General features: G+C 55.2%; 1 protein-coding gene across 5 annotated transcripts in view; it reads left to right on the top strand.

Annotated features, from left to right (window-relative positions):
• The first annotated feature begins 8,892 nt into the window (after positions 1–8,892).
• Positions 8,893–13,009, top strand: part of RPH3A (rabphilin 3A) — a 36,126-nt gene continuing 32,009 nt past the window's right edge. For 3 of the 5 annotated variants that reach the window (XM_055797123.1, XM_055797124.1, XM_027787116.2), the window contains exon 1: positions 9,062–12,134. The gene's annotated coding sequence lies outside the window, so the exon portion shown is untranslated. Of the gene's footprint in view, positions 9,004–9,061; positions 12,135–13,009 lie in introns of those variants that run through there. The other 2 variants (XM_055797121.1, XM_055797122.1) reach the window with 2 other exon arrangements.

The following is a 13,009-nucleotide window of genomic DNA, read 5'->3' as shown; positions in this document are numbered from 1 at the left end:
ATCCCTGTGGCTGGGCATGGGCTGTAGCTATCGCCAAGTCACTTGCACTTCCTTCATTATTTCTTGGTCCAAATAGAATGTGTTCATTCTATCTTTTAATTTCCCAATGCTATAGTTGGACAGGAGCATCCGTCTCTGACCTTGGCTGCATCTGCTGAAGCAAAGATCGAATTCACCAAAACACCCAGATCTGATCCTCCGGGAAAGAACTGTGAATTGCAGTCAGGTTTTGCATGGAAATTCAGGTCAGGGTCGGAAGGTGCATTTGTGGTTCCATTGGGGTGCACGGTGGGAAGGTGCTGCCCGTGACCCCGTGGCTGATGGCCAGCCCAGCGCTGGTGGCATCATGCTGGAGCATCTTTTGGGGAGCGAGATCCACTGAGATCTGTCAAACCAAGTGCTGAGCTCAGACTGTCTGTGTCCTGCCTTAACCCTCTTGCCTGCAATCATCCCTGCTGCCGAGGCACTGGGAAAATCCGTGTTTGCAGCATTATAGCAGGAGCAGCCACTTGACTGAGGAGATGCTGCCCAGAGTCAGGGCAAAGCCTGGAAATCCCCATGTGGGAGGTGTTTCTTGGGAAGCAACGCAAAAATTAATCGCTTGCTGTTGTGGCTGGGAGGGCTGTTGGCCGTGTGTGTCTGCCCGGCCGGCGGATGCCCAGCAATAAATTTCAGTACGTGGCTCCCACACTGCGCCCCTTTCTTGGGTCATGAGTCCGGCATTTTCTCTTCGGTAGGAAACCTCAGAGCTATAGATCTCAACTAACCGACGGCAGTTTGCCCAGTGATGGGTAACTTGTATTTATTGGTCTGATCTGGGTGACTTTCTCTGACCTTCTGCGCATTTCTCCTGGAAGAGGAATCATGCGAGTACCTTCCTGCGGGGGAGGCTCAGGTTGAACCCAGTGTTTTTCATTAGCACTTTCTTTGTCCAGGTTAACAGAATTGAGCATGAAAACACGTTAAGTACTAGGCATTGTTTCTCAACCTGCTGTTTTCTCTGAGTGCCTGTGTATTCGAGAATATCAAAGCCCTCAGAGGTTGTTTTTCCTTTAAGCAGCAGCAGTAAGATTCCACAGCACTAAAGATCAAAGCAACTAGTTCTGGCAGATCTCAAAAACTCTCCTCTCCCTTCCCTTCGGATGAGATGCAGGTGTTGGTGAGAATATTCATGCAGTGATACTCCAGGTTTAACCCTTGCCAGGTGCTGGGAGATTTGCAGAGGCTCCAGCTCACTCTGCAGCCGCCTGCAAGGAGCTGCTTGTCCTGGCTGCGCGAGCGGAGCATTTCAGCAGGCTGCTTTTAGCACAGCTTGCTGCCTGGCTTGGGCATGGGATGAGGGATGGATGCTGGGGTTCTTCGCAAAGCAGGGCACGCTGGTAGCGGGAGCAGCTGTAAATACACCAGCCGTGTGTCCTGGGAGCTCCAAGAGACAGTTTGCCGAGTTAAAGCCTCGTGCTACCAGCCAAGCAACCTTTCCATTTGCAACCCCTTCTCCATGTCACATGAGAAACTCAGCTGCTGCTGCTTTAATTTTTCAAAGCAAATCATTACCTCCAGGCAGCGGCCCGAGTAGCAATCAATATCTTGCAGACTTTGCTGGGAAATAAAACAGGCTGGAAAACAGCCCTTTGTATAAGATGGTTGCTGGTGGCTTTGGGCTGAGCGTGTCCCATGGGTGAGAGGGGATGCTGAGCTGGTGCTCCCCAGGGACCCAAACCACAGCCCCTGGGGCTTCCTGTCGGACTGGGATTTGCTCCTGGGATCGGCCCCAGCAAATCGCTCCGTGCTGGGAAGACTTGACAGCCAAATCCCTTTGCAGCGGCATCTCGCTCAGGCTGTCGTTTGGATAGGACTTGACGACAGTATTGATTTCGAAGCTTGTTAAACAAGCTGCACTTGCTGGAAAAGGTCCCCTCTTGCTCCATCCCCGTGTGAGTGTAACACGTGCTGATTTAACCTCTCGATTGCCATGTGAAGAATAGAGCTTTGGGGGCGTTCAGACTTGTCAAGGCTTTTGCTGTGGATTCATATGGAAAAGGGAGCACATATGGCATGGAGATGGGTCCCCACCAAACCTGCTGCCCTATAGCCCTGCACAGCCACAGCGCCAGTGCCAGCACTGGGAAGGGACCTCAGCCCTCGGGCATGGTGGGTCTGGTGGGGCAGAGGATGATGCTCGGTCCTGCAGCACTATAGGAATGCCTCCGCAAGGCTCCTTGGGCATTGTAAATGTTGTTTTCCTTTCTCATAAGAGGGAATATTCTGATTCTGCCTGGGTTGACATCTTGAAACAAGGGGCAGGGCAGCATATCCAGGGTGCAGGAAAAGGAGCCCTCTAAAAATCAAAGAGAAGAGAAATAATAACAAATGAACCCAAAAGAGCAAGACCCCATGTGCCCTGCCAGGGAGCTCTTGGGCAGGTTAATGACCAGCAGTCATGACCACCACTACTTGAAAAGACCAAATATTATTTATTCCATTGGTCTGGCTCGAGGACAGCCGTGGTGCCTGCGGTGTCTCAGTGCTGCGGTGACCCAGCGCTGCCATCCCCACCGCCCCAGCAGCCTTTCTGCCTCCATCCTGCTGGTCTGTGTGCGATCCTCTGGCTGGGGAGTGATGGGGGAGCCATCAGCTGAAATCTGCCCACGTGTTTTGGTAGAATGGGAAGATATTCTTGGAGTCAGGCTGGGGAATGAGCAGACACCTGCATGCTGCTGCTTGCTGCCAGGTTGGGCTTTTCTTTCCCAGTGTAAAATTTCCATTTGGAAGCTGCTGGGGAGCAAGATAAGAGCAGGGTGCTGCTTCTCTGCTTCAAAGTGGAGCAGCCTACCTCTCCACCACGGAGTGTTTCCAGGTTTCTCTGTGCGGCTGGCATGTGGCTGCCTGCCTGGACGTCGCTATTTGCTGTGAGTTAATTATTGCAGATTGAACAAAAATTGCTGCTGGAGGCTGCACCTCCCAGGCTGAGCTGGGGGCTGATATCCCTTATGTCTTTATATAAAGCCTGGCACGGGGCGGTTATCCTCCATCACCGGCTGGGGCTCGGAGGTGAGACCCAGTGCCATGGGGAGCCAAGGGTGGGGACAGCATCACTCCCAGGGACAGGTGTTGGGCACCGGGTCCCTGTTTATGCTCCCTGACCCACCTTGGCGGTGTCCCCATGCATGGGCACATCTTGCTGCATCCCCTAAATCCCTTGGAATTGCTTATTCTGGGGGTGCAGCATTGCCTCCCCCAGCCCACACTGTGCATCGCTGCAGGTGCCTGGAGGAGCAAGTATGGGGTGCGCACAGCCCCTGGGTTTGCAGCCACCCTCTTGCACCCCTTCCCCTTTGGCTGGCAGCTGCGACAGCACAGGCATCTCAGCCTACGGCCGTGGGAAATGGGAAGTGGAGAGACTCTATTTTAATACACCGCTGTGGGTTGGTGACCTAGAAAAGCAGCTCGGAGAGCAAGAGTGTGAAGTCCAACCTCCCCCGCTGCAAGCGTGGCTGCCGTGCCGCCGAGCACAGGGTGACCTATATAAAGCGATGGGAGAGGTGTAGGGGGGTGCTGGTCCCACAGCCCCAGGGCTACAGCTTGGGACCCTTCCACAGGCACCCCGTGCTCCCAAGCACCATTGCCCTGGGTGTTAGAGGGGATGAGAGGTGGGTAAATGAATAAATCCCCTTGTTGGGTGAGGGTGCAGCATAGCCGGGCATGCAGGGATGCAGCCGGTGGGATGCAAGCAGGTCCCTCCAACCGCTGTGGGATGGACCGTGTCCATCCCGGTGCCGGAGGGTGTTAGCAACAGTGACAACTGTTGTTACTGAATATATATTGGTAATGGTGTGGTAGAGCCGATGCTCAGCATTCATGGGTGGAAGGTGAGATAAAGCTCCTTCCTCCCCTCTTTTTAATGCACCCTATCAGAAATAATATAAATCATTCAAAGCCTACAGGTACGTGTTCTTTGCAGTCTCTAAAATGAAATGAAGCACAGCTATCCTCAGCCAAAAAGAATAAGTTTCTGAAATGCTGTACTCAGCTGAGTAGAAGGCACGCCAATTAATTAAATCAGTAAATAAGTTATACTAATCCCATTAACAAAAGAGGAGCTGGAGATTAAATCTTTTATGGCACTTACTGAAAAATTAATGCAGGCAGTCTTTTAGGAAATATATTCTTCCCCTCACCTCGCCAAGGATAATAGTGCAGTTTTATAGGACAGAACGTTATCAGAATTGAAAAATGAATGTAAAACTAGCACATATCTTATTAAAGGAGTGTAATGAGCTGCCTCCATGGTTGAGCTGGGCCTGCTGAGCTTGGGGCTGAGCATCACTGCTGGGACCGTGGGCTAAGCCCCCGGGCTTAGCTGGGGGTCTGGGTCCTGCCTGTGCCACTGCGGGGGCTGAGGGAAGGGGAGATGGGGGTGTTGGCGAGGGATTTGGGGTCCCTGTGGGTTTCCTCAGGACCTGATGGCTCTGGGGTGAGGTGGTAAGTGGGCTGGGGAGGGGGATTTTCTCCCAGGGTTGCCGGCACCTGGAATGTGTGGAATGCTGAAGTCCCCTCAGTACAGACGCTTTCCTGGCAGGGACAGGGCTGGCGAGGGCTGACATGCTATGGAGAGGCACAGATGTTGGTTAAAACTGTCCCAGCATCCTCACAAGATGCTTTTCTTCCTTTATTTCTCCAGCCACTGCTTCTGCAGAAGAACAAATCCCATCACCAGCTCCTGGAGCAGCTGGGTTCCTTGTGACCCCCTGTCACGCGAACCAAGCGACAAGGGGGAAAACTTGCTTTCCTTTCCTTTATAACGTTTGGGTTTTGGTTTGTTTTCTATTATTATTACTATTATTATTGCACTTTAATCAAGGGGATTAATTGATGATGTCTCCTCTGGCTTGTGTTTTGCTTGTTATTTTCTGAGCTGGCAGGAGGGTGGGCTGGAGGGGGATAAGGTATAAATCAAATAGCGTGGATCTGGCTGCATCCCATGTAGGTCCCTGGGGAGGGACCGAGGCATGGTTTTCTTCTGCTCTGGCCTGAATCTTGGCTTGGTGTTTTCTCTTCTTGAAAAAGTAGGTGCAAACTCTCTGCTCCCCAAAGTGCTGGGCACAAACTCCCTGGTTTCAGCTGCCAGGGTCTGTCCTACAGCTTGGAGAGCTCGGGCTGGTGCCCATCACCCCCTTCTCCATCCTCTTCTCCCTCTTTTCTCCTCCAGCTCTTTCTCCAAAACATCATTTACCAGCAAGGAGCGGCACTGGGCAGCTGGTTATGGATTTTGGGTGTCGGGTGGTGGGTCCTTTCCCATCTCTCTCGCATGTCAAACAATTAAATCAGCACCAAACCACTCGGGCTGAGTGCGGTGGAGAGCACAGGCTGAGGCAGTCGGCAGTGAGTTACGATGCAGCTGGTGTGCACTTCTTGCTGTCACGTCCTGGGGAGCTCCTAGGAGCATCCATCGGGATCTGTGGCCAGGCAGCTTGTGGGGAGAGCAGCTCAGCTTTTAGTGATTTACAGAAGCAAAAAAAAATGCTCTCTTGGGTGCCCGAGCTGCCATCAATCTTGCTAATTTAACTCCTGCAGCCGTGCTGTGGCTGTGAGGGGAGGGCTCGATGTGAGCCTGGTTTATTTTCCCCTGTATCGGAGTCAGCGACGGCAGCTGTTATTCAGAGCTGTTGTGTGCTCGAGCTCTGAGAGTTTATAGATTTCCACTAAAACACTTTTAATGCTAATTAAAAATATTGAAGAAAAAATGTTTAAAAAAAGCTCATATTCTTTTTTTTCCATTGGACTGCCCAACTCTGCAGACATCAGAGGGATAATCCTGGCCTGGCGCTGGCTCATCACTCCCTATCTCCTGTCCAGCACTTCAATTAGATGTGACTAATTGGGCTATAAAAGAAGGAGAGAGGTTTTCTCCTGGAGCAGCTGAGCAGCAGTGCAAGGGTGGCAATAGCTGAGTCAGCAGTATGGCACGTGCTGTGCTTTTGATGCTTTAATTTGCTGGTGCAGCCATGTTTGCTGTGTCCTGCCATCAGCCACACTGCCCTGGAGGGAAGTGCTCCAGCTCCATCCCCGGATCCCTCTCCAGCTCCATCTTGGGCTCCAGCTCCAGCTCCATCCCTGGCACCAGCTGCAGCCAAGGATGGGAGATGGCTGGAGGTGAAGCACAGCCCAGATCTGACATCTCCATGTCTAGTTCTGGTGCTGATTCGATGCCTGGGGCTGTCTGTAGCCATGAATTTGGTTTTATTCCTCAATTATTCCCATTGAAATCAGTGGGATTGCCGATAGTAATAAAGCCAAGACCATAGGTACCGCAGGGTGGAGGCTTGCTTGATACAGCAGTGCGCTGGGGGCATCCAGCCTGGGCTTCTGCCGCCTCCAGCAGGGAACCACTGCGCTGCCCTAATAACCTCCAGGATTTTTGCCTCTGCACTTGAACTTGAGCGTGCGGGCAGGGGCTGCCGGGGCACAGTGCTGCGGTCGAGCGCTGCAGACAGGCTCCATCCCAGCCTCCAGGCAGGATGGCTCTGGGGCTGAACCAGGCGTTTTGCTGCGTGCTGAGTCAGATCACAAGGGGAAATATAACAAATTCTTGAGAATTAGAGGTCTGGCGATCATAAAAATAAACCTGCGAGGAAATAAATAAATAAAACTTCCATGCTTTGATCTGCTGCAGCAGAGATGCCAGACTGCCAAAATGTATTTATAATTCCACAAAAATCCAACTGTCTCTTTTATTTTAGAAAATGGGCTTAGAAAGGGGAGTAAAAGTGCTGGGTATTCAGAACAGAGAAGTGCAGGTGTTGCTTTTTTTCCTTTCTGGAAAGCGAGTTTTAGATCTGATTTTCAAATTTCTGCTTCTTTTTGAGACTCTCCAAGGAAGGTGACAAGACATATCAGCTTGAAAGAACTGTGCTCATCTCTCCAACTACTTTGCATAAGTGAGAGATACTTTCGCTAAATAAAAATACATAGTTGAGTCTGAAAGAGAAGAAGGTGTCCATCAAGCATCTAGATGAATGCCAATCAACATTCAACCTTGAGTGGTAGAAAACATTCCTTGCTGAAGGCAGGAACGTGCTCCATCCTTCAAGGATTTCTGTCTCTTCAGGGATTTCTTTAAAAAAAAAAAATGGATTTTCATGAAAAGCTTACTTGCAACTGGTTAAAAATCTTTTATACAAGTGACATCCAGCTATAGGAATGAGAAACTTTCCTCCCCCCCCCCCGCCCTGACTCAGGCATGGCATCCTTGGCCGTGGCTTAGCGTAGCTCAAAGCCCTGTCAGCCTCCTGCTTGCAGGGACAGCCCAGAGCCATGTCTCACCCCCCTCAGCTTCATCTCACAGCATCCTTTTATCAAGTTTTTTTATTAATTTTCCCTCTTTGGCTGCTGATGCCAAAGTGTCAGGCCAGCTCTGATTTCCATCCCCTCCTGCTGGCAGATGATCCATCCACCTCGCTTTGCCTGGTGAGAGATGATGCAGGAGCAACTGGCAGGAGAACTTCTGGAAAGTCACAAAAGCCCAAAGGTGCTATGGTTCCCCACTGGAATATCAAGAGCGGATAAAAAGAGGCTGCTGGAGCTGATGACCTGGGTACAAAAGCACATTTGCAAGCTGGGCTCCGTCCCAGCCCAGCTCTATCTCCTGGCTGTGAGCTGAGCCCCCCCCACCTCCATGCGGTCCCTGCTGCAGGGGGAAGGAGGTCAGGGCTCTCGGGCTGGGAGGTGCAGCATGGTGCTGGGGGGTGGGTTCAGGCTGTTGCCCCTTGCAGCTTATGAAGCCACGGGTGCTTCAGCTCAGGAACAGAGTTCCTTCTGTGCAATAAATCACCTGTTCCATCAGAGATTACCCCTGTTCCCTGCAGTAACTGTTCCAGCAGGTAGGATCAGTGCTCTCCTGAAGGTCCAAGCAGTGCTGAAGTCACCGCAGAGCCTGGCCAGAGGCAGCGAGTTCCCCGCTTCTCTGTGGGGCTGCGGTGGGTCTTTAGGGTTAATCTGGGCAAGGAGTGTGGGATCCCCTGTGCCGCTTAAACCTGAGTGCGGGGGCCAAAACCCCAGTCAGGGGAGCCTGGGTGGGCAGGCAGCTCCTACAGCTTTTGGGTGATGCTGCAGGTGCTGTGTGAGGGAAGAGTCTGCCCCACTTTGGGCCCCCACATGTGAGTGGGGAGATGTCGGTACAGGCAGCTGGGGTGCTGCGGCCAGGGCACGGGGAGATGCCCAAAGGCCAGTGTCAGGGAATGTGTGTATGGGGGGGGCAGGCAAAAAGTGCTGTGTCCCCCAACGGTGGGGAGGGATGGGGTGGATGGGAGAGGGGATGGAAATGGGGATAAGAGATGGGAAAGGGGATGGAGATGGGATGGGAGGGGGGATGGAGATGGGGATGGGAGAGGAGAGAGGGGCTGGACATGGGGATGGGAGAGGGGATGGTTATGGGGATGGAGATGAGAGAGGGGATGGGGATGGCATGGGATGGAGATGAGGATGGAGATGGGAGAGGGGCTGGACATGGGGATTGGAGAAGGGCTGGATATTGGGATGGAGATGGAGATGGGGACGGGAGAGGGGATGGGGATGGGAGATGGGAGAGGGGATGGAAAGGGAGATGGGGATGGGGATGTGGTGGGAGAAGGGATTGGGTTGGGGGTGGGAGAGGGATTGGGATGGGGATGGAGATGGGGATGAGAGAGAGCTGGGGTGGAGGAAGAAGGGAGAGGGGAGGGATGGGGATGGGATAAGAGGAGGGGATGGGCAGCGAGGGGGTGCCGCTGCCGCTCCCCCCAGCAGGGGGCTGGGGGGCCGGGGACCGCCGCGCTTTGCGAAGGGGCCGGGCGCGGGGCGGGGGCGGCTCCCCGGGGCGGGCGGTGCCGCGGGGCCGGCCCTGCCCCCTCCCCTCCCCTCCCCCCCCTCCCCGCTCCGCAGTGCTGCCGCCGGAGCCGCGCTGCGCCCAGCCCTGTGCGGGGGGGAGCGCCCAGCGGCTCCCGGCCCGGCGGGACCCCGGCCCAGGTAAGGGGCTGGCGGGGCCCCCCCGGCGCTGGAGCCACGCGTGGGAGCGGGGCGGGGGGCTGGCTGCTCCTCTGCCCCGGGCGGGGGGCGGCCCTGGGGGGTCCTCGGGCTGCGGGACCGGGGGTGCTCGGCTTCCCCGCTCGCCGGCCGGGGAAAGTTGCTGGCGGCGCCCCGGGGCTGTGCGGGCGGTGGGTGCCCCCCCCCGCGGCCGCCCCTCCCGTGGGCAGCGGCCGCAGCTGGCAGCCCCCTCCGGCGCGCCGCTGCAGGCGGGGGGTCGCGCTGGGGGGGTGCTTTTGGACTTTGCCGGGGGCGGGCAACTTTGGAGCACGTTGGGGCATTTGGGGGGTGGTTTGAAGCCCCCGAAATGGGCTTTTGTCCCTGGTCCCGGAGCGGGAAGAGCGGGAGCTGCGGCGGCAGCAGGAGCCGAGCCCCTTCCCTGGGCAGGAGCAGCGGTGGGATGCAGAGAGCATCCTGGCCCCGAGGATGCGCTGCGGGGGGGCTCCGGGTCCTCTGCTCCCCGTTAGGGCTGCGAGAGGGCATCGCTGCCCCGCTCAGGGCTGGCTCAAGGGCCTTGGCAAGTGCCTTCTCTGCTCCTTTCCCAACACAGACAAAAGTGTTGCAAAAGGCATGAAAAGCCATTTGGAGTCATGGCCCAAAACCTCCTGGAGGCAAACCCAGCCGCCTCGGTAAATAGGCTGAGGCTGCCTCACACCGCTGCTCCCAGGACAGGTTGTCTCAGAGCAGGGACCTGATTATCTTTTTTGCTGGTGTCTTTCCGTTAATTCTGGTTTCAGATATAAACTGGGGCGGCAATTTGTCTCTGAGCAATTAACACTTCTTCGTTTCGCCGCTGTAAAGCTCGGAGCGAGGTGGCTGCCCTGGACGTGGCTCTGCTTTGGGCTTGGTCCATGCTACACCACTCCTGGGATCTAAAAAGTGTGTGCGGATCGGTCTGATCCCCGCTTCCCGGGAGGCTGCAATAATAATAATAATAAAAAAAAGATAATACAGGGCTTCAAAACACGGACAGTTGGCTCCAGGGATGCAAAGATGATAACAGATGAACCATTTGCTTTAATTACTGGTATCAAAAGCCCAGGCTGCAGCTTAGCCTGAAAATAAATATTGTTAATGTTGTGATACTGGGCTTTATTTGATGATGCATCATTCATCTGGTAGGGTTTTAGCGAGCTGCTTGCTTTTGCTGTAGGGACTGACTCAGGGGATCTGTGTTCAGCTCTTCCATGGGGATCAGCCTGGGGTACGTGGAGCCGTGGGTCTGAGCCCCACATGCTAAGTTGGGGGTTGCTCTGGCATCCCCCAGGAAAGTAGCGTTGGGTGGGCGATGCTTGTCCGCAGCAGCCCTGCCACTGGGCGAGCGCCAGCCGCCCCCGGCAGAGCTGTGCTGTATCCAGGCGATGCAGTGGGGGCTGTTTGGCATCACCTGTGTGTGTGGCCTGTGGGATGGGCTTCCAGCTAAGACCTCCTGCATCGGCCCCACCAGTCCTGTTAGGAGCAACCCATCTGGGTGCAAATCCTTGCTTGGCACTGTCTCCAGCTTGCTGATTTGCTTTCTCCTCCTTTGCAGTCTTCCTTTTGCACTGCCCTGGCTCCTGAGGAGAGACAAAAAGCATGCTGAATGGGGGCAAAAGCACATATTTTTTGTGTGGAGCACCCTTTGTGGTGAGGGTAGAACCCAGAAGCCCATTACGGGACTCCGCTGCACCTCCATGGGTGGGTGGGTGCCGATATTAAGTGTTCCCTGATTTTGGAAGGGGCAAGGGAAGAAAAACTGCTGAGAAAGGGTGAGGGGACTTGCAGCTCCAGAGTCTCTTTTTGTGCTTAAGTTTTGAGGGACTTTTCTTTGGGACCTGAGAACGAGATGGTCCCCTGTGTCTGCTGCAGGTACCCGGGGCTGTGCCGGCAGCAGTGAACCTCTGTGCCACTGGTGGCCCCCGGCCCGGTGCCCTCCTCCTGCCTGCAGACAGGTGACGATGTCACTGCAGTCATTGCCAGTTACTGATAACTGGTGATAAATCGTTCCAGGTGGTCCCAGAGCACTCAAGGGCTGTGCTCTGCTCCCCAAGGCAGTGCCCCCAAGGCCAGCCTGATTAATTTCCCCATCCTCATTAAGCCGGAGACTGGGGAGTGGCTGGGGCTAATGACCTGATGGTTTATAACATTCACATGCCAGAAGATGCCCTGCCTCCATCCCTGTCTGTACCTGCATGGGTCTGAGCAGCATCGCTCTCCTCCAGCACCCGGAGGTGGGTATAGGCTCTCCTGTTTTGGTCCAGTGCCTCAGTGGTGGGGGGCAGGTCTGGCTGTGTGGGACCAGATGCTTAGTGGGGGTGTATGAGGAGAGGAAGGAGCTGCACGTAGCGACTGGGGAAGCTGGGAGCCCAGCATCTCTCTGGGTGGTGCAGATGCTGAGCTGGGTGGCTGCATGCTCCTCTCTGCTGGTGCCTGGGCTCTCTGTGGCTGTTGGGGAGGGTCAGGCTGTGGTGCTGAGGGGGACCCCCTCCGCATAGATCTGTTGTAGGGTGCCTTGCTCTCTGTGGCTCCTCTGACCCTGGCTGAGCATCCCTGCTACCCCTAAGGAGGGCAGGTTGGCAGCCCTGAGCATCCTCCACCCAGGGTTGTGTTCTGGGGATGGGGCACGTGCCCACCCCCAGCTATCGCTCCTGCAGTGCGATGCTGTGGTCCTTGACCGCTGCTGGGGCATCTTGTGGGGACTGTCGCTGCCTTTGGGAAACCACCCCCAGCACTGAGCAGGACCTGCTGCCTCCGAGCACGCTGTGTGTCAGCCAGTTGGCAGGTACTTCCCAGCCTTTTCACATCGCTAAACTTCCTTCAGCTGTTGCCGCTGTTGTGGGGTAGTTGTGGGGGGTCCCTGCGCTAGCATCCCTGGTGGGGCTGGGTCATCCTGGTGGCTCTGGCCATGAATCCCGGATCGGTGTGCTGGAGCGGTGCAGCAATCTGTTGCTAAGCAGCCTTCGGAGCAGCTCTGCAGCGGCGAGAGGAGCGATGGCATTGCCAGCATTGCCATCGCTGCATTTCATAGCATCGAGTAGGCTTGGGGTGCGCTTGGACATTGCCTGGCCGGAGACCCCCAGCTCCAGCAGCCACGGGTAAGTCATAGAAATCTAGAAGTGATTCTCACCCCCCCCCCCCCCCCATTGTCTTTCCCACAATTAATCAACGGGAGTAAATCCTTGTGACAGCATCATAACAGTGTTTAGTTTGTGAAGGAGCTGCTGGAGGAAATGTCAATGTGCTGCTTAAATAAAATTGACTGTGCACTGCTGCTCAGCTGCCTTGGGATGGATCTTTGTCTGGATGATGACAGGGAGCTGGGAATTAAGGGGGAGGGGAAAAAAGGAATCTCTTGGCACCTTCTGTGAATTTAAAGGTGGCAGAGGCATCGGCCAGACCAAAGGCATCTGCAGTCGGGAGGGCTCCCAGCCCTGGTTTAACTGGAGGGTGTTGGAGCTGGGAGAGCCCCGTGGGCTCCTGTGCTGCGTGGGGGGGATGTCCTGTGCCACTGAGCAGTGTGCCATGCCATGCCACACTGGTCCCGTCCTGGTGTGTCATGGGGCTGGGTGGATGGGTGCTGCGGGCAGGGTGCTGCCGGGTGGGCTCCCAGGGGCAGCCGCTGGGATCGGGGCAGCAGAGGATGGCCAGGACTTTCATTGCTTTGGGTTACTTGTATGCCTCAGATCTGTGGATCGCTGCCACCTGTGGACTGTGGTCTTCACCATCGGTGACCTGTGGGGCCATATTTAGCCTTAATTAACCCACTTGTGCCAAGCTGGCCCAGGAGGTTGCTCGGTTCCCTGTAAGGGTCTGGCATGGGGCTGAAGGATGCAATGACCCCGGGTTTGTTTTGTTGGTTCCAGGTCTTTCCCAAAAGCTGAAATTCCAGGACCCCTGGCCCTTGTGTTGGCACAGCGTGGCTGGAGGGCTCTGCACCCTGGAGTCTGATCCCACCTCATGCCATCTCACA

This window comes from Falco peregrinus, chromosome 2, assembly GCF_023634155.1.
Source record: "Falco peregrinus isolate bFalPer1 chromosome 2, bFalPer1.pri, whole genome shotgun sequence".
NCBI lineage: Eukaryota > Metazoa > Chordata > Aves > Falconiformes > Falconidae > Falco > Falco peregrinus.
The sequence above is the reverse complement of the archived record's forward strand: the minus strand, read 5'-3'. Positions and strand labels throughout refer to the sequence as shown.